Source organism: Lithobates pipiens, unplaced genomic scaffold, assembly GCF_037356315.1.
Source record: "Lithobates pipiens isolate NorthernLeopardFrog02 unplaced genomic scaffold, aLitPip1_a1.2 Scaffold_16, whole genome shotgun sequence".
Classification (NCBI taxonomy): domain Eukaryota; kingdom Metazoa; phylum Chordata; class Amphibia; order Anura; family Ranidae; genus Lithobates; species Lithobates pipiens.
This window is the reverse complement of record NW_027507748.1, coordinates 35316775-35336920: the sequence shown is the minus strand read 5'-3', so window position 1 is coordinate 35336920 and position 20146 is coordinate 35316775. Positions and strand designations below refer to the sequence as shown.

Here is a 20146-nt window from a genome sequence, read left to right as displayed (position 1 = left end):
ATGACATTGGTGTCACTGTGACTGGGGGGCAGGGGTAATTGGGGGGGTGATCGGGGGGGTGTGAGTGTGCCTGGCATGTTCTACTGTGTGTGTAGAGTGTTGGTGCAACTCACCGATCCGCTCTCCTCCGTGTCGGAACGAAAAATACCGACACGGAGGAGAGAATACATCACTTCCTCTCCTGTGTTTACATTACAGGAGAGGAAGTGATGTCACGGGGGATTTCTATTCGTCGGGAGCGATCGCGATCATTCATGGCCACCCCCTCGTCCCGGACGAAAACCGACCGCCGCAGGCACCGGGCGGGGGCCCGATCGGGCCCCCGACCCGCGGGAAGGCAGGGACGTACAGGTACGCCCATATGCCTGCCCGTGCCATGCTGTCGACGTACATCGTCGTGCGGCGGTCGGCAACTGGTTAATTAATTATGTAGTAAAGCTGCTGGTGTATGCAGTACTGCATGTGGCCAGAGGTCCGGGGGGGCGCTAGTGGCTCCCAGAGCTTCGGGGAAAACTCAGACCCTTCCAGTTGGGTGGGATGGGCGCAACTTGTGTCGGGGCACCCGGAAGTGTCAACAGTCCCCCACGAAGCGATGGGAGCCCCCGAACCTCTGGCTGGCCACATATAGTACTGCATACACCAGTGCCCCCGCACCTCTGGCCACATACAGTACTGCATACACCAGCCCCCCCACATCTCTGGCCACATACAGTACCTGCATACACCAGCATCGACGCACCTTTGGCCACATACAGTACCTGCATACACCAGCGCCCCCACACCTCTGGCCACATACAGTACTGCATACACCAGCACCCCCACATCTCTGGCCACATACAGTACTGCATACACCAGTGCCCCCGCACCTCTGGCCACATACAGTACCTGCATACACCAGCGCCCCCACACCTCTGGCCACATACAGTACTGCATACACCAGCATCCCCGCACCTGTCCACATACAGTACTGCATACACCAGCATCCCCGCACCTGTCCACATACAGTACTGCATACACCAGCAGCCCCACACCTGTCCACATACAGTACTGCATACACCAGCAGTGGTTGTGGAACTATTCATCCATGTTTCAATATCTTATGGGGAAACTCGCTTTGATATACGAGTGCTTTGGATTACAAGCATGCTTCTGGAACTATTTATGATCGTAATCTAAGGTATTACTGTATATGGAAAAAAAAAAAAAAAAAAAAAAAAAAAAAGCGACAGACTTGGCCGGGTAGGCAAGATGAGGACCTGCCAGTGGAGATACGACACCGGAAAACAAAACAAGCAGCAATTCCCACCACAGTTAGTCTCGGGTGCAATTACAATAGACCGGGAACTTGATCCACACGCTGAATGCATTCAAGAGGAACAAGAGCGAAGTATACACGTGAAATCCATACACGTCTTCCTGGCAAAGGATATGGCTCTGTACGCAGGAAGTCCCATTCATGCCAATTGGGATGCAGCAACTGCACAACAAACAGCCTTGTGCTCCCAATCTGACATTCATATGTGTGCACGGCCCTAAATGCACACGGTCTGGGTCCGGAGCCATGCACCCACACAGGAGAAGAGCCTCTGTCCCAACTGGCATGAATAGGACTGCCTACATGCGGAATGTGCGGGACACCTGTGCAACGTTCTGTGTGGAGTCTTACCTGCTTCTGTCCTATAGATAGAGAGAGCACTGCACTAACCTCTTCAATACAAATGGAAGGGACTGCAGCCTTCCATAATCACCCGATCAGTCCCGGTGTTGTACCAAGGAATTACAACAAGCCCAGCATCCCCGTATTCCCAGTATATTAACACTAATGAAGGGCTTGCTGCAATGAACCCGGCAACACTACAGAGGATGGGGCTACAATGTGAACTCAAGCTCTGCGCAGACTTCTGGGAAAAGCTGAGAGTCAGTGCAGAGCAGTGGTCGCCAAACTGCAACCCTTTGCTTGTCTTTATGCGGCCCTGGGGGCACTATTCCTCCCACCGACACCTACGGTGGGGCACTATTCCACCCACCGACACCAACGGTGGGGCACTATTCCTCCCACCGACACCAACGGTGGGGCACTATTCCTCCCACCGACACCAACGGTGGGGCACTATTCCTCCCACCGACACCAACGGTGGGGCACTATTCCTCCCACCGACACCAACGGTGGGGCACTATTCCTCCCACCGACACCAACGGTGGGGCACTATTCCTCCCACCGACACCAACGGTGGGGCACTATTCCTCCCACCGACACCAACGGTGGGGCACTATTCCTTCCTCTGATACCAATGTTGAGGCACTATTTCTCCCACTGACATTAAATAGGAAAGAGGCTGCAGGTGACCAGCAGTGCTGAGGTTATTATTCAGGATTTATATTGCGCCAGCAATTTACGCAGTTCTTTACAATATAAAAAGGAGACAATACAGTTACAATACAATAAAATACAAGAGGATTAAGAGGGCCCTGCTCAGAAGAGCTTGCAATCTGATAGAGTGGGGCAAGTGGCACATTTAGGTTATAACTGTGGGGAATGAGCTGATGGAAGTGGTAGAAGATTAGTTGAGACGTGATAGGCTTCCCATCTTTCAGGGATCGCCTGAAGGTAACAAGAGTAGGGGATAACCGGACCAGTGGAGGTAGCGAGTTCCAGAGGATGGGAGAGGCTCTGGAGAAATCCTGGAGATGAGCATAGGAGGAGGAGACGAGAGAGCTTGAGAGTAGGAGGTCTTGAGAAGAGCGGAGGGGACGACTTGGGTGATATTTGGAGACAAGATTGGTGATGTAGCTCGGGGAAGAGTTGTGAATGGCTTTGTATGTTGTGGTTAGTATTTCAAATTTAATTTGCTGGGTGATTGGGAGCCAGTGTAGGGATTGGAGGAGAGGGTTGGCAGACACTGAGTGGTTGGTAAGGTGGATCAGTCTATCATGAATGCTGCTGCCAGACTTAAGAGGAGATGGAGAGGCAGGCCAATGAGAAAGGAGTTGCAATAGTCAAGGCGAGAGATAACAAGGGAGTGAATGAGGAGCTTGGTGGTTTCATTTGTTAAAAAGGGCGAGGTGCAAAGGATAAATATAAAAGGGGCTGAGGTGCAACAAAGGATAAAAATAAAGTCATACATCATATTTTTATAAAAAAAAAAAATAAATGGCAATAGTCTAACAATATACAGTAGTTTAGAAAACCAAATGCCACTCAGTTATGGTTACATAGTAGGTAAGGCTGAAAAAACACAATAGTCCATCCAGTTCAACCTGTGTAGGTGTACGTGTGTGAAAGAAAGTGAGTAGGTAGTAGAAACTCTTCATACTCTACTCTTCTTAGTAAAATACATATTACTCTAGTATTCTACTATACTCACAGGGGCGTTTCTTAATAACTAGCAAAGTCTTTGTGTAATATGTGAATCAGTATCCCTTCTCCTAAAGGGTGTGTAGTGGAGATATGTATGTCTTCATCCAAAGCCGCATTTCCAACGTACTTTCAGGAGTACAAATTGAAGAATCCTTCGTTCGTTCAATAGTTGGTTTATTTTTCAGAAAGATAAGCAAAGACAAGATTGACATCTGGTAACATATGGCATGGTGTTGGCTTCTAAAGGTGGCACTTCTGGTGTTACATTTTCAAAGTATAGAGTTCCTTCTCTTCCCACCGATCTCCCCTCACTCTCATAATCTTATTCCATTCTTAAAGCGGAGGTCCACCCTAAAGTGGAACCTCCCCTCATTGGAACCCTCCCCCCCTCCGGCGCCACAATTGGCACCTTTCAGGGGGGAGGGGGGGGGTGCAGGTACCTGTACAGTACAGGTATCTGCACCCACTTCCGGCGTAGATTCTGCAGAATCTACGCCTCTTTCCGAAGGTCCCCCGCTGCCTGCTGGGAAACATATGGATCCCAGAGACAGCGGGACCATCCTTATTGCGCAGCGTGACTCGCGCATGCGCAGTAGGGAACCGGGAAATGAAGCCGCAAAGGCTCCACTTCCTGATTCCCATACCCAAGATGGTGGCAGCAGCACCCGAGAGACGATCGAGAGATCGGCTTCGGGGTGCCGGCATCACGGGCGCGCTGGGTGGGTAAGTGTCATTATTTTAAAAGTCAGCAGCTGCAGTATTTGTAGCTGCTGGCTTTTAAAAAAATATTAAAATTAAAAAAAAAACGGCGGACTCCCGCTTTAAGCCTCATACACATGATCGGACTTTGTACAAACTTTCCCTTGGATTTTTGTACAAAGGGCGTCGGCCCTGAACTTGTATTGCATACACACGGCAGGACTTTTTCAGCCAACTTTCACCAAATCACGTGGTTTTTCTGCTCTTTACCGCCACCTTTGGTCAACTTCTGTATTGTTGTCTGATCTTTTGCATTGGTTCTGAGCATGCCTGTTTGTATTTTGTACAAAAGTCCTATGGTTTTCTGTACACACGATCAGACTTTGCTCCATCGGACTTTTGTTGCTAGAAAGTTTGTCCGTACGCACAGCCAACAAAAGTCTGATGAAAACCAAAAACAGTTTGTCCGATGGAGCGTACACACGGTCGGATGTTGCTCCAAAACAGCTAATTTGCATGTTTGTGGTCAAAAAGTCTGATCGTGTGTACGGGCCTTTATACTGTTTCATGATGTTATGTCGGCATATCCTAATAACTCCCATATTTGCATATATACTTAATATGGTTCAGTCTATAGATAAGTAGCACAACTCCACCCATTGTCCTGACATAGTAACTCAAAAATAGAAATACCTACTCAGCAAAACCACTCCTCCCTATACTCTTGTTCTGTGACCTTCAGAAACCATACCTATTACCGTATATATAAAACTTACATATATTTTCAGAAACGTATCACTTAAAATATTAATTAACTCAAAAACTTCTAACAGTGTGTCAGTGTCTAGAATTATTTCCCATATCCCTGTATGTTGTATCCTTTAAGATGCACATCCAAGAGTCTTAAAAATACTTTAAAAAATATTCATACTCCCCACCAATTGTGGGAGAGAGTTCCACATCCTTATTGCCCTGACAGTGAGGAAACCTCCTACAGAGTTTAAGGTTAAACCGATTCTCCTCCAATCTCATTGTGTCCCCCATCCCCCCATGTCCTTTTACATCCTCCTAGGACTGAATAGTTTATTTCTTATCCTGGGATCCACATTGAGATATTTGTAGGTCACCACCATGTCCCCTCAAGCATCTCATCAACGAAAATAAATTTAGCGTTTTCAGTAGCCCCCTTATTAGTTTTGTTGTCGTCCTTTGGACTCTCTCCAGCACATGCCTTCGGAGGACTGGTGACCAGAACTGGATGGAAAACTCCAGATGTGGCCAGACCAGAGTTTTATAAAGTGGCAGGATTATCGTTCTATCTCTGGAGTATATTGCCTTTTTTTATGCATGCCAACATTCTGCCTGCTTGGGTAGCTGCAGCTTGACATTGCATTCTATTACTCAATCTGTCATCTATTAGCACCCCTAGACCCTTCTCCATCCTTGATTCTCCCACAGGCCTTCCCCTATCTAGGTGGCAGTTCACTTCCTCGTAGAATGTTAGCAGATTGGTGGTCTTGTAGGAACTTCCTCTCATAAACCCATGCTGATTACCACTAATGATATTTTTCTCCTCGCTAAATCTTTGGATATAGTCCCCAAATCATCCCCTCCAATAATTTACCCACTATTGATGTTAGGCAGGCCTATAATTCCCAGGAAAATGTCCTTCTTTGAATATTCTTACCACCTTCGCTTTTCTCCAATCAGCTGGTACTAATCCTGTCATTACGCTGCCCACAAAGATCAGGAATAAATGACCTGGCTATAACTTGACTGAGTTCTTTGAGGACTCTCAGGTGTAAGCCATCTGGTCCTGGTGATTTATATGTGTTAAGTTTGTTAAGTCTTTCACTGACTCTGGCCTCCGTTAGCCACGTGGGTATGTCATGTGTTGTGTCACTAACACTACAGTCATTGTCGGTAAACCCTTACTTTTCCTGTGCAAACACTGGAGAAGAAGGCATTTAGTACAGTTGCCTTCTTTGTCTCGTCTGTAACCATCTCCCCATCCTCATCTTTTTAAGTGTGCAATGTGCAACAATTTTGTCTTTTTACCGTTAACATATCTAAAAAAAAAACAAAAAAACATTTGGGTTATTTTTACTCTCTTCCGCCATGTGTCTCTCAATTTTTAGCCGACCCAACTGAGATTTTACATTTCTTATTGCATTGCTTGTAGGGTTGGAATGCTGATGGTGATGAATTCCCTTTATATTTCTTAAAGGCTATACTTTTCTCCTCGATGAAGCCATTCTCATTACGGTTTAGCCACGCAGGTTTAATTTTCGCACTTCTATTTATTGGCAATTGGAGAAGTCAGCCCAGTTCTCCAGGAACCCAAAACCCTGTCTCCTACACCAGTTCCTCAGACACTTGTTCAGTTCTCTGAGCTCCTGCTGCCTCCCTAGAGTGGCTCGAGGTAAATGTATTTCAGAGAAAACTACCTTGGAGGTCGTTTCTCCCCCCCCCCCCCCCCAAGTCCCTGAAATCTGATTTTTTAGGACTCTCCACTTTCCTCTCACTTGGTCATTGGTACCAACGTGTACCATGACAGCTGGGTCCTTCCCAGTAATCGGTCCACCTGATCCGTGATGTGCCGAACCCAAGCGCCCAGTAAACATCTCCTTTAAAAAGGTGGGTGTGGCAGCTTAAACATATAATTATATATTTACAGCCTCATAAAAAAGGTTCTTGGAGTACGAGTTGCATACAGATAGATGTCATCAGTAGCTTAGTGCAGATCAATTTAGAGACCAATTTACAGTGCACAGGCCAATTTTAAAAAAAAGGTAGGAAATGACACACCCGGGTTTATGTCTCACTATGAACTCGCACTGGTATGTAGGCATAAATTACAGCACGTGTTGCAACACTGTACAAACAATCTCATTTAATTGTATAAAACTTAACCAGGGCCAGGACAATGGGTGGGCAGGAGGGGAAGTGCCCTGTGTGCAGTAAAGCAATTGGGCAAAGAATAGATAGCCTGAGAAAAAATAAACACATGGCTCTGGCTGCAATATTCAGCTTCAATCCAGAGATTTTCCCCAGCAGAACTTCTTGTCTGCCACTAGAGGGCCTCAGTCTCATGGCCAGCATCATTCAACTTACTTCATCAGAACTCAGGTCCTCTTGAACACACTCCCCCAGCCTGTGAATGGACAGTGAAAAGAGAAGTAGCATAGCGACGCGCTCCTCTGCTCTCTCTCCCATCGGTGTACTTGTCAGCACATAAACTGATTGGACCCCCGTGCTGCTTCTTCCTCCTACACTCGAGCCCTGCTGTACAGGGAGAGCAATAGGTCAAATTCCGGTACTTACACTGCTTGTATTTAAAAAAAATGCATTCAGCTGTGCATTAAAGCGGACGTTTCGCTAAGGCCGTTACATATACACACACTAAAATATATAACTATATATCTCTATATACATACACACACACACACACACACACACACACACAAGCTCACAAAAGTGAGTACACCTCTCACATTTTTGTAAATATTTTATTATATCTTTTCATGTGACAACACTGAAGAAATTACACTTTGCCAAGACCCTGAAAACTGAGCTGCAGCATGGTGGCCAAGACAGGTTCCATTCAGAACAGGCCTCATCATGGTCAAACAAAGAAGTTGAGTGCATGTGCTCAGCATCATATCCAGAGGTTGCCTTCGGGAAATAGACGTACGAGTGCTGAGAGCATTGCTACAGAGGGTGAAGGGGTGGTGGGTCAGTCTGTCAGTGTTCAGACCATACACTGCACACTGCATCAAATTGGTCTACATAGCTGTCATCCCAGAAGGAAGCCTCTTCTAAAGATGATGCACAAGAAAGCCCCCAAACAGTTTGCTGAAGATAAGCAGACTAAGGACGTGCCAGGGGCGTGGCCTGGCACTGTACCAAGATGGACAAGTAGTTCTGGAGCATATGGATCCCCCACCGCTGAAATATGGAGAGAACATCCTGGAGTGTGTCAGCAACGAGGTCCCACTCCCCTCAGGAGCAGGACACATAGCTCAGCCGACAAATCCCCAATATATTTCGGACAAGGCCTAGAGGCAGGACGCAAGCCTCACAAGCTGCCTTCTCCCATGAGTCTCGCTCCCCTAGCAGAAGTCCTCCAGCACTGAGCCCAGACCATCTCCGTAGTGTTGCCTCAGATATAAAGAACACTCTCTCTGTTGCCATCTCCGATTTAAGAGCGGACATACAAGCCATAGCTTCAAGGGTAGAGGAGGCCAAAATAACACAGGCCTGCCATGATGTCTCTCTCTAACATGTGCAACAAGAGACCGAGTCACACGCCATGCACATGAGAGAGATCACCACCACATGGAAGATTTGGACAGAAGAGAGAGACGCCGCAACATTAGGGTAAGAGGGATCCTTGAATCCATAGACCCCAGCCATCTCTCACAAGCAGTTACTAAGCTCTTTAATGATCTCCTGGAAAGACCCCCGGACTAGGGCTGAAACAACTAATCGACAACTAAATCGAGGAAATTTAAATCGATTATGAAAATAGTAAATCGATCGGCCAGTAACATAAGGGGGTTAAAAAAAAAACTAAAATGAGCCCTTTATAGTACAAAAATATAAATCAAACTGTAAATATTACTTTCACTGTTCTTGTTTAAAAAAAAATGAACCCCTTCCAGTAGTAATTATCTGCTTTTTTTGTACTATAAAGGCCCAATTTTAGTTTTAACCCCATTATGTTACTACACATCTTAGGCCTGGTTCACATCTATATGTTTATTGGTGCTTTTTGCAGAAACGCTCTACAGTTCATTTACATGGTTTCCTATTGGACATGTTCACATCTATGCTTTTTTCAGCCGCTGCATATTTGGAAAGGGTTAGGGACTTTTAACGCAAAATGGTGCTTATTTGGTTCAATATACTTCAATGGAGAAGCTGCAGAAAAAAGAATGTAATGCGTTCTTGCAGCAATTTGTGTTTTTTTAACCACCTTCAGACCGGACCATTTTGCTGGTAAATGACCAGAGGTCTTTTTACAATTTGGCACTGCGCTGCTTTAACTGGTAATTGCGCGGTCATGCAATGTTGTACCCAAACAAAATTTGCGTCCTTTTCTTCCCACAAATAGAGCTTTCTTTTGATGGTATTTGATTGCCTCTGCGATTTTTATTTTTTGCGATATAAACGTAAAAAGACCGCAAATTTTGAAAAAAAAAATGATATTTTCTACTTTTTGTTATTAGAAAAATCCAATAAACTCAATTTTAGTCATACATTTAGGCCAAAATGTATTCAGCCACATGTCTTTGGTAAAAAAAAAGTCAATAATTGTATATTTATTGGTTTGCGCAAAAGTTGTCACATCTACAAACTAAGGTACGTTTTCTGGAATTTACGCAGCTTTTAGTTTACGACTGCCTATCTCATTTCTTGAGGTGCTAAAATGGCAGGGCAGTACAAAACCCCCCCAAATGACCCCATTTTGGAAAGTAGACACCCTAAGGAAATTGATAAGTGGCATGTTGAGCCCATTGAATATTAAATTTTTTTGCCTCAAGCGATTGAATAATGACAAAAAATAATTTTTTTTTTTTTTTTTTTTTACACAAAGCTGTCACTAAATGATATATTGCTCACACATGCTATGGGCATATGTGAAATGACACCCCAAAATAAATTCTGCTGCTTCTCCTGAGTACGGGGATACCACATATGTGGGACTTTTTGGGAGCCTAGCCGCGTACGGGGCCCCGAAAACCAAGCACCGCCTTCAGGCTTTCTAAGGGCGTAAATTTTTGATTTCACTTCTCACTACCTATTACAGTTTTGAAGGCCATAAAATGCCAAGATGGCACAAACCCCCACAAATGACCCCATTTTAGAAAGTAGACACCCCAAGCTATTTGCTGAGAGGCATGTTGAGTCCATGGAATATTTTATATTTTGCCACAAGTTGCGGGAAAATTACAAACTTTTTTTTTTTTTTCACAAAGTTGTCACTAAATTATATATTGCTCACGCATGCCATGGGCATATGTGAAATGACACCCCAAAATAAATTCTGCTGCTTCTCCTGAGTACGGGGATACCACATATGTGGGACTTTTTGGGAGCCTAGCCGCGTACGGGGCCCCGAAAACCAAGCACCGCCTTCAGGCTTTCTAAGGGCGTTATAGTTTTGAAGGCCATAAAATGCCAAGATGGCACAAACCCCCCCCAAATGACCCCATTTTGGAAAGTAGACACCCCTAAATTTAGGGGTACACTAGTGAGACTAGGTAATACATGGCGGGTGCCCTGAAACTATAAAAAAAATAACTAACCAACCAGCGTCACCTGTAACAGTTATATGGTGATCACTGGTGAAAGGGTTAACTAGGGGGCAATCAGGGGGCTTTATGCAGTAGTATATGGGGGTCCCTGGCGCTATAAAAAGCTGCGGCGAACCTAAATACCTACCTGCCTAACTAGCGTCACCTGTGACACTAATACAGTGATCAGAAAAACGATAGCTTATTAGGCTGGGTTCACACTGGAGCGATGTGGGAACGCCACGAATGCGCGGCGGGTTCCCGCATCACATGCCTCCCGGCGGCAGTTCACACTGCCCTATGCGAACTGCTGGGAGTGTCAGTGAAATGTTAATGACACCCCCAGATCAGTTCGCATATCGCAGTGCGATCTGCAAACTCTGATCGCATGGTGTGAACACCCATGCGATCCAATTCTGCTGCGGACCAAAAAAAGGGTCCCGTGCGAGTTTGCGGCGGGTGCGACACGAATTCAGCCATACTATCTGTATGGCTGAACTCGAATCGCACAGAGATCGGATGTGATTTGCACTGCAGTGCGGTGCGAATCACATCCGTTCTCATAAACCGCTGCAATGTGAACCCAGCCTTAGTGACACTGGCGACGGGGGGGTGATCACGGGGTTAAACCTTTATTGGGGGGGTTAGGGGGGTACCTTAGAACTAAAGGGGGCTAACCCTAACTGCCCTAACAGTTATTACAGTCACAAATGACACCCGCCGGGTGATCAGGGGGTTAAACCTTTATTAGGTAATAAATGGCGGGTGCCCTGAAACTATAAAAAAATAACTAACCAACCAGCGTCACCTGTAACAGTTATATGGTGATCACTGGTGAAAGGGTTAACTAGGGGGAAATCAGGGGGCTTTATGCGGTAGTATATGGGGGTTCCTGGCGCTATAAAAAGCTGCGGCGAACCTAAATACCTACCTGCCTAACTAGCGTCACCTGTGACACTAATACAGCGATCAGAAAAATGATCGCTTATTAGGCTGGGTTCACACTGGAGCGATGCGGGAACGCCACGAATCCGCGGCGGGTTCCCGCATCACATGCCTCCCGGCGGCAGTTCACACTGCCCTATGCGAACTGCTGGGAGTGTCAGTGAAATGTTAATGACACCCCCAGATCAGTTCGCATATCGCAGTGCGATCTGCAAACTCGGATCGCATGGTGTGAACACCCATGCGATCCGATTCTGCTGCGGGCCAAAAAAAGGGTCCCGTGCGAATTTGCGGCGGGTGCGGCACGAATTCAGCCATACTATTTGTATGGCTGAACTCGAATCGCACAGAGATCGGATGTGATTTGCACTGCAGTGCGGTGCGAATCACATTCGTTCTCATAAACCGCTGCAATGTGAACCCAGCCTTAGTGACACTGGCGAGGGGGGGTGATCACGGGGTTAAACCTTTATTGGGGGGGTTAGGGGGGCACATTAGAACTAAAGGGGGCTAACCCTAACTGCCCTAACAGTTATTACAGTCACAAATGACACCAATGCAAAAAAAAAAAAAAAAAAGCAATTGGTGTCACTGTGACTGGGGGGGCAGGGGTAATTGGGGGGTGATCGGAGGGTAAAGGGGGGGTGTGAGTGTGCCTGACATGTTCTACTGTGTAGTGTAGTGCTTGTGCAACTCACCGATGCTCTCTCCTCGGTGCCGGAACGAAAAATACCGACACGGAGGAGAGAATACATCACTTCCTCTCCTGTGTTTACATTACAGGAGAGGAAGTGATGTCACGGGACATTTTCATTCGTCGGGAGCGATCGCGAGGGGGTGGCCATGAATGAATGGCCGTCCCCTCGTCCGGGATCGCTCCCGAACGAATACCGACCGCCGCGGGCACCAGGCGGGGGCCCGATCGGGCCCCCGACCCGCGGGCAGGCAAGGACGTACATGTAAGCCCTTATGCCTGCCCGTGCCATTCTGTCGACGTACATCGTCGTGCGGCGGTCGGCAAGTGGTTAATCTGCCCGCAAAAAAAAAAAAAATGCAAATTGCAGTAAAATCATGTGCACAAAAATCAAAAAAGCACTGCAGAAACAGATCAAAAGCAAAAACTGCATAGGTGTGTACCGAGCCTTATGCTGGCCTCACCGATCAATTTTCAGGTGAGAATATTCAGATGAAAAATCTTTGTACATTCGCTGAAAGAATTTTGTTTGAAATTTTCCCTTTAATTTCTGAACAAAAACAAACACTGTCTGAAAATTCCTTTGATCAAGAAGTTCTCCATTTCCAAATTTTCATGTCACTGTGGTTGAAAATGAACGTCAATTAGACTTTTTTTTTTTTTTTTTTTTTTTTAAGGTTATTAACCGATTAATCAAAACAATCGGCCAACTAATCGATTATGAAAATAATCGTTAGTTGCAGCCCTACCCCGGACACACCGTTTTTGAGCACATACACAGAGCGCTCTGTCTGAAGGGGAGAGACAGAGACCCCCCTAGGGATTCAATGTGTTGTCTCACAGACTTCCCGCTGAAGGAGGAAATTCTTCACAAAGCTAGGAGCAGAAATCAATGGTCTTTCAGGGGTTATGAAGTTAAGATCTTCCAGGATCTCTCCAACATCACTCTACAGCGCAGAAGGGAACTGAGGGCCTTACTTGACACCCTACGGGCGAGATCCATACTATACCATTGGAAGTTCCCCTTCTGCCTGTCAGTATCGCACCAGGGTCACACAGAGAACCTTAGAGTGCCGTAGGACTTAGACCACTTCTGCTCCACTCTGGATGTGCCACTCGTAGACCTACCCGATTGGTACAGAGACTTCAGGCTACCCCCACTCAACAGGGCAACATCCATGGACGGAGTGGAGTGGATGAGGCAGGCAAGTTCAACATAAGATGCCACCACCACCACCATACCCATCATCCTCCTCCACCCCATTCCCCTCAGAAGTTCCAAGGAATGGCAGTCCCACAGCCTCTCTGGCGCACCGCAGAGCACATATCCATTGATCAGGTAAAACTCATTTACCCCGTTATTTACATGACGCAGGAACTTTATTTCCATAGTATGTCCCAATGTACCTGATTATGATTGCCACCAGTGCAAATATACCACTCCGTATCTACCCACACTAGAACCTCAGCTTCTATGCAACAAAAGGTTCCAACTCCCAACCTACATAAGGCACATATACCTCTGATAAGGCTGCCATAGAATCGGGAACCACAAAACATACCCCACCTCACAATCAATAAGAGACTGCAGAACGAAATCACAATACACTTCCCCCTTCTACAATATGCAAGTGTAAACGACAAGGATCCACCTCAGAAATCTGGACATTATGACTCGCCCTATATGCATATCAAACCTCTGATACAAAACCCGAGAATATTGTTTAAACATCCATATATCTATATGTAGACATCTTGCCTATGTTATATCGAAAGACCGAAGAACACATCTCTGCAACACGGCTCAACCTCTCATCAACCAAGTAGCTGGTAGCACAGTCTAATAGAGGATGGAGAATCACTTGCATACTTTATTCCATTATACATGAGCTTATACTCCTGCCTCACGAACTATGATCCGCGATTCAAAGTAACCCCACTGGAGATGGCCATGTAAGGGAAACTCCACCCTTGAGACTCCCCTGGCCCCTCAACACACTGACTCCACATCAGACACCCGGAACAGAAACCTCCTCCTCACTATACCCCCTTCTGCATGCTCACACTTAAGGTCCAAAGACTTTTTAAAACCTTGCACAAGTGGAACGACCGGGGGAGACGAGGACCCCTCTCTCTATTTTGCCTCAGAACGAACTGTCGATCCCACTGCTACCGCATAAGAGGACGAGTATACGCTAACCCTCACCTTCATCTTAACTACACCCCTTCTTCTGTAAATCTACTACACCATCCTTACTGTCTCTCTGCTGTACTCTAACTACCCCTCTCCCCTACCTACTTCACCTTACACCTATTCCACTATACTTTGCTCTTTTTGATTGTGACCTGAGAAGTACTGCATCATAAGATGATTTAGTAACAGGTATTTTTGCTTTCTAGCTAACCGCAGACCAAGAGGTTCTACTAAGTGCACGCTACCCCGCACTCGGTCCCAGGTGATTTGAGAGGGAGATGTCCAGGTAAGGGTTCCACAATTTCCGCAAAACACACAACAGGCTGAAATATATAAATACATAAACACATAATCAAAATGGCACTCCACTTTATACATGCAGCACTAACCCCCGAAGGAGCTGCTGGTTAGATTTGGGCTTACCGTTACCTTCTGTTTTCCTCATTGCACGTCTAGGGGTGTCCCGTGGTAAACGGCCCAGTAACTTGAGAGACCGACAACAGATCCACTTGAATGGATTTTATTTGCAAAAACATAGACAATGAACAGTCCCTTAAATTGGGATCAGAGGGTTGGAGAGGAAAATTCAGGTATTCTTAGTGTCAAAATCAAAATGTTGAAGAACTTGCTTACTTTGACTGCATCCAGAGAATAGCCATTCACAACTGGATGTTCACTCAAGTTGGACAGTCCCTCTCTCACAAGGCCTAGCAGTCAACAAGGTGGTTACTCAGGAACAAGTCTCTGCCACAGACGTTGTTGTAGAACATACAAGATAATGTCTTTGCCACAGACGTTGTTGTAGAACACGTAGGGAAACTTAAGCTTGAAAACACTTTTAGGATACCTCAACTTTCAGCCAGCTTGGCAATATCCACAAGACCGAATTCTCTCGGGTACCTCAGCCCTTCCAGGCTCTGACTAAGAAACCAACCCGTACGTGGTCTTCTGAAGAGTCCTCCCCTGGAATGCTTGAAGTCACTGGGTCTCTCTCAAACCGGAGACGGCACCCAACCACCTCAGAATCCTTCTTTAGTTTCCTTGCCTCGGGCTAGCCAGCCATGAGACATCAAAATCGGGTGGATCCGCACCCCAAGCCATAGTCTTCCTGGGGGCTGGTCAGGAGGACCAGGACCATGAAGTCAGTACATCATTCTGGACCGGAACCCCGAACCACGTGATGTCTGCATCTTAAATACCCTCTCCCAGAAAGCACAGCGAGACGGGCTCTGAGAGAGAGTAGAGAATAGATTTGGTTCAACTAAGCAGAATAAGCACCCATAGGAATAGGATGCACCATTGTGGCCTCCTTCCCCCCCCCCCCCTTTTCTTATGCCTTCACCTATTTCCCACTGTTCCTTTTATTTTTCCACCCCCTGTCTTTGTACCATTTTGACTGTACAGACACCCAGGGCATGACATGCAATTCATGTCATTGCCCACTTTAGCACGTCGATCCTCCCTGGCTGGTGTGCCTGGACACTTTGTTCCCCTCACGGCTTGTTTTAGCAGTGTTTACTATACAAACCTTCCTTCCCTCTACATTTTCGGGCTTTGATCGGTTTTTATACCTTTTGGCACTAATGCAGTATCGCCGTCTATTTGTTTATAGCGGCGATCATGTTCTGCCTTGTACCCTCCCCTTCCCTCAGGATTTTGGGGATTGTAGGCCTAGGGCTTCTCAGTTTATGAGAGCATGCGCACTTGCACTCACTCGTCCGCATTGAGTCGGTGACGTCAGACGCCGGCTCGATGACAGGGCATTATAAAAGCCAGTGTTTTGTCATTCCTCGTGGCGCACGCCAGAGGAAATTACCATAATCCTTGCGTGTCAGAGCATTTTTCTGGGTGAGTGGTTTACCATCAACTCCTTTTTTATGCCATGCAAATATATTTTGGTAATCACATATTGGACCTACTTGCTGCCTTCATTCTACTCTATTCCATTTTATTTAAATTTTGTTTAATTTCTTATACGCAGTACTCATATTTGTCTCCATTTCTACATGCGATATACACATGGTTGAGCCATTATGTAGCTGGCTTTTTTTTTTTATGTGCTTGTTCACTATAATATGCACTAAACATTTTATAGTTTTCTTATTTTTTCTTCTTTCTTGTGATTTCATTATTTTGTTCATATTTTTCATTATTAATCTATTCTTTTTTTTTATAGCTTTTTTGAATACTCAATATCTGCTCATCGGCATTTCATACTGTAGTCATGCTTCCATGTGGTCCAATTTATTGATTTTATGTAAGTAATAAAAAAATCCTTTATAACCCAACTATTATTAACCCTTAAACAATAATTGGGAGTTCAAAAATTGGAGGAATTTTATCCCCATTTGCAGCATGTTTTTTGCAACATATTAATTTTGTTTTCTTTGTAGAAAATACATATTTATTGTTCCTTTTCTCTTTTTACATTTTTTTAGCTGGACTTTTAGCCCTCTATGGTCTATTGGTAACATTTGATCTGTGGGGTGGATCAATAGCGGTTTTTCCAACTGGTAGTGTTTGGAGGTGGGTTGTTTGGCATGGGGTCTAATGGTGTCCGCTATTCAATTGGTGCTCCTTTTCAGTGTGTTTTTGTATTTTCTGTATAAATTCTTCTTTATTGATGTTTTGACTGTAATCTCTGTATATTCCTTGTTTTAATTTAGAGATTCTACTGCTTGAATATTCGCACATCCCCTGAGGAAGCATTTCTGTGAAACATGTCGGGATAATGTGCAAAAAGATAATTTTCATCCAGTATAGTCAACTATTTAGACCATCACTGCATTGTATAACATTATACTGCTATTGTCTGTATATTTCATGTGTATATGACATTTTTAACCTTGAGCTAAATAAATATTTAAATAAAATCTCTTTTGTATAATTAGGCATTATAAAAAAAAAAAAAAAAAAAAAAAAAAATTATATTAAGCACCGTCAAAATCCCTTTGTTTTCACTATATTTTCCGAGAGAGAGTAAGGCCCCAGATTAATATTTCTAAAGTTGTTAAGCAAACCCAAGCTACCTACGATACTCACGCTCAGCACCACAAACATGATCAATCCCCACACAATGATACATTATCACGATACTAACAAATAAGATTACACCTCCTTGACACATACACTCCTATCATATCACTGACGCTGACCCAGAAACATGTTCTTTGTTAGGATGACAGTACATTATTAGTAATCAACAAACTGATCTCCCACCCGATATTTAACGGCCATTTATACCCTAAACCAGCACTATTCCCAAATACTGCGGAATGGAACCAAAAGGAGGAGAAAGGATTATCTTTCACCTCCCCTAGCCCCTGACGACACTTACGACACGCCGAACATACGATCCCTTTGACCTCACAGGGACACAGAGCACACACCTCTTGTAATACCCCCACACAATAGACTCTGGTAGTCATCGTTGACCATACTGGACCCCCCTCTTACATAGGGGGTTGACAGGCTCAACCCTGCAGCCAGTATTACCCCTTGGACGCTCACCCTCCCCCACTCAGCTCCTCACACCTACCTGACCCCTTTCCCTTCTCCCAGTCCTACCTAAATAATCACCCCACCAGTTCTTACTTTACCACCCCTCCCCCTCCTTTTTTTTTCCCCCCTTTTCCCTCTTCAACCCCCCCATTTCCTCCTCAGGGTATTATCACCATAACCCAACTCCCTTCCGCCATTATCATGACTCCGCCAAAAACACGAATCATCGATTCCTCTCTGACGCTCCTCTCTCTGAACACAAAAGACTTGAACAACCCCGAAAAACGCTCACACGTACTATCCAGCATGCGATCCATGAGAGCGGATAGTGTTTTCCTACAGGAAACCCATTTCTGTACGAAGTCGAATTCCCAAACTGGCCAACCATTCCTTCCCCCATAGCTTCCACGCTACCTCTCCTACCACAAAATCCAAGGGAGTTTCCATACTTCTTTCCAAAAACACTCCTATCCACATATCAGATACTCGTAGATGACCAGGGCAGGTTCCTTTTTCTTAAAAGGTGTTTTCAAAAACAAACGGATAACGTTAGCAAATATATACAGCCCCAACTCCTCCCAGGTCCCCTTTTTCCGCAATATCGCACAACGCTTATCCATCTTCCAAGAGGGGACACTGATCCTAGGAGGCGACTTAAACATCCTGCTAGACCCCTTTCTAGACACTTCATCAGGCACCTACCTTGCAGAGCCATTAAACAAATTAGGAAATGCATTCAAGACCTATTACTTCTTGACACTTGGCGTACACTCCACCCTAAGAGAGAAGAAGGACTTTACCTTCTCCATACTGCATATAAAAAAAAAAAAAAAAAAAAAAGGAGAGAAGGGAGGAGGAGAAGGGAGAAGGAAGAAAGGAAGAAGGGAGAAGGAAGAAAGGAAGAAGGGAGAAGGAAGAAAGGAAGAAGGGAGAAGGAAGAAAGGAAGAAGGGAGAAGGGAGAAGGGAGAAGGGAGAAGGGAGAAGGAAGAAGGGAGAAGGGAGAAGGGAGAAGGGAGAAGGAAGAAGGGAGAAGGGAGAAGGAAGAAGGAAGAAGGAAGAAGGAAGAAGGAAGAAGGAAGAAGGAAGAAGGAAGAAGGAAGAAGGAAGAAGGAGAAGAAGGAGAAGAAGGAGAAGAAGGAGAAGAAGGAGAAGAAGGAGAAGGAGAAGAAACTCCCGTCTCGATTATCTCTGTTACACAAGACCTCTAAAGCTTGACAAAGACAATAGAACCCATGGCATTCTCTGACCAACACGCCATCTCAGCCACATTCACCTTTCCAGACAAAATAGCACAGACAAGCATTTGGAGACTTGACTCGAACATCCTGATGGACAAAGCTAGAGAAACAGAGATCCGTAAATGCCTGACTCAGTATTCCATTGAAAAATGACACTCCTGACATTTCAAAGCTGACACAATGGGAGGAACCCAAGTGTGTAGTGAGAGGCAGACTAATTTCCCTATCTGCAGCGATCAAAAAAGAGAAATCTGCCAAACTTACAGACCCGTTTACAAAAATCAAAGCACTAGAGGCAAAACATAAGCGCACATTAGCCCAAAACACCCACATAGAACGTACTGAAAATCGCATATGTATACAAGAAGAACTAGGCCGCAATCTGAAAAAAAAAAAAAAAAAAAAAAAAAAATGTATTCTCTCGCAGAACCTCTTTTACGGACATGGGAACAAATCAGGTCATCTACTAGCCCAGGCTCTCCGCTCGAAAAGAGGCAAGAATACAATACACCAAATACATTACCCGACAGGCAAGATACACGAGGAACATGGATATTGTGCATGAATTTGAACAATACTATTCATCCCTATATAATCTCAGCAAAACCAATCCTACCACCCCCTCCTCTCAACAAAGAAAAAGAAATCCATACATTGCTAAACTTCTCCACAGGAAAAATTCCGACAGACACCGTCGAAACACATTTGAATCCTCGATCACCCCCACAGAACGAATACAAGCGGTGAAGCAATTAAAATCCGGCAAGAGCCCAGGCCCAGATGGCCTATCCACAGTATATTACAAACTATTTGCAAAGACACCTCAATCCTCTTTTCTCAAAGCTTTTACCGTAACTCCCTCTCCCGCTCAAAGACCCTTTCACACGGGTTGCTAGAAGCTCACATAGCAGTTTTTCCTAAAGAAGGCAAAGACCCCACCAACACGGGAAGCTACAGACCAATCTCTTTATTAAAGGTTGATGTCAAAATATTCTCCACGATTTATCAAATAGACTTCTCCCTTTTCTCTCCTCACCTCAGACCAAGTAGGTTTTGTTCCTGGACGCAAGGCCAGGGACAACACTACAAAGGCCATCAAACTACATCACTTGATGACACAAAGCAGAAAAAAAAAAAGGCTTTTTCCTGTCCCTAGATGCAGAGAAGGCGTTTGGCAGAGTGGCATGGGACTACACGGAGGCAGTGTTACAGGCCAT

General features: G+C 45.2%; 1 protein-coding gene across 4 annotated transcripts in view; it reads right to left on the bottom strand.

Annotated features, from left to right (window-relative positions):
• Positions 1–20146, bottom strand: part of LOC143981700 (beta-1,4-galactosyltransferase 3-like) — a 129541-nt gene that overhangs the window by 79453 nt on the left and 29942 nt on the right. Inside the window, exon 1 of one of the 4 annotated variants that reach the window (XM_077479717.1) lies at positions 7172–7339. The exons of the other annotated variants lie outside the window; for them this stretch is intronic. The gene's annotated coding sequence lies outside the window, so the exon portion shown is untranslated. Of the gene's footprint in view, positions 1–7171; positions 7340–20146 lie in introns of those variants that run through there. 4 annotated transcript variants of the gene reach the window in all.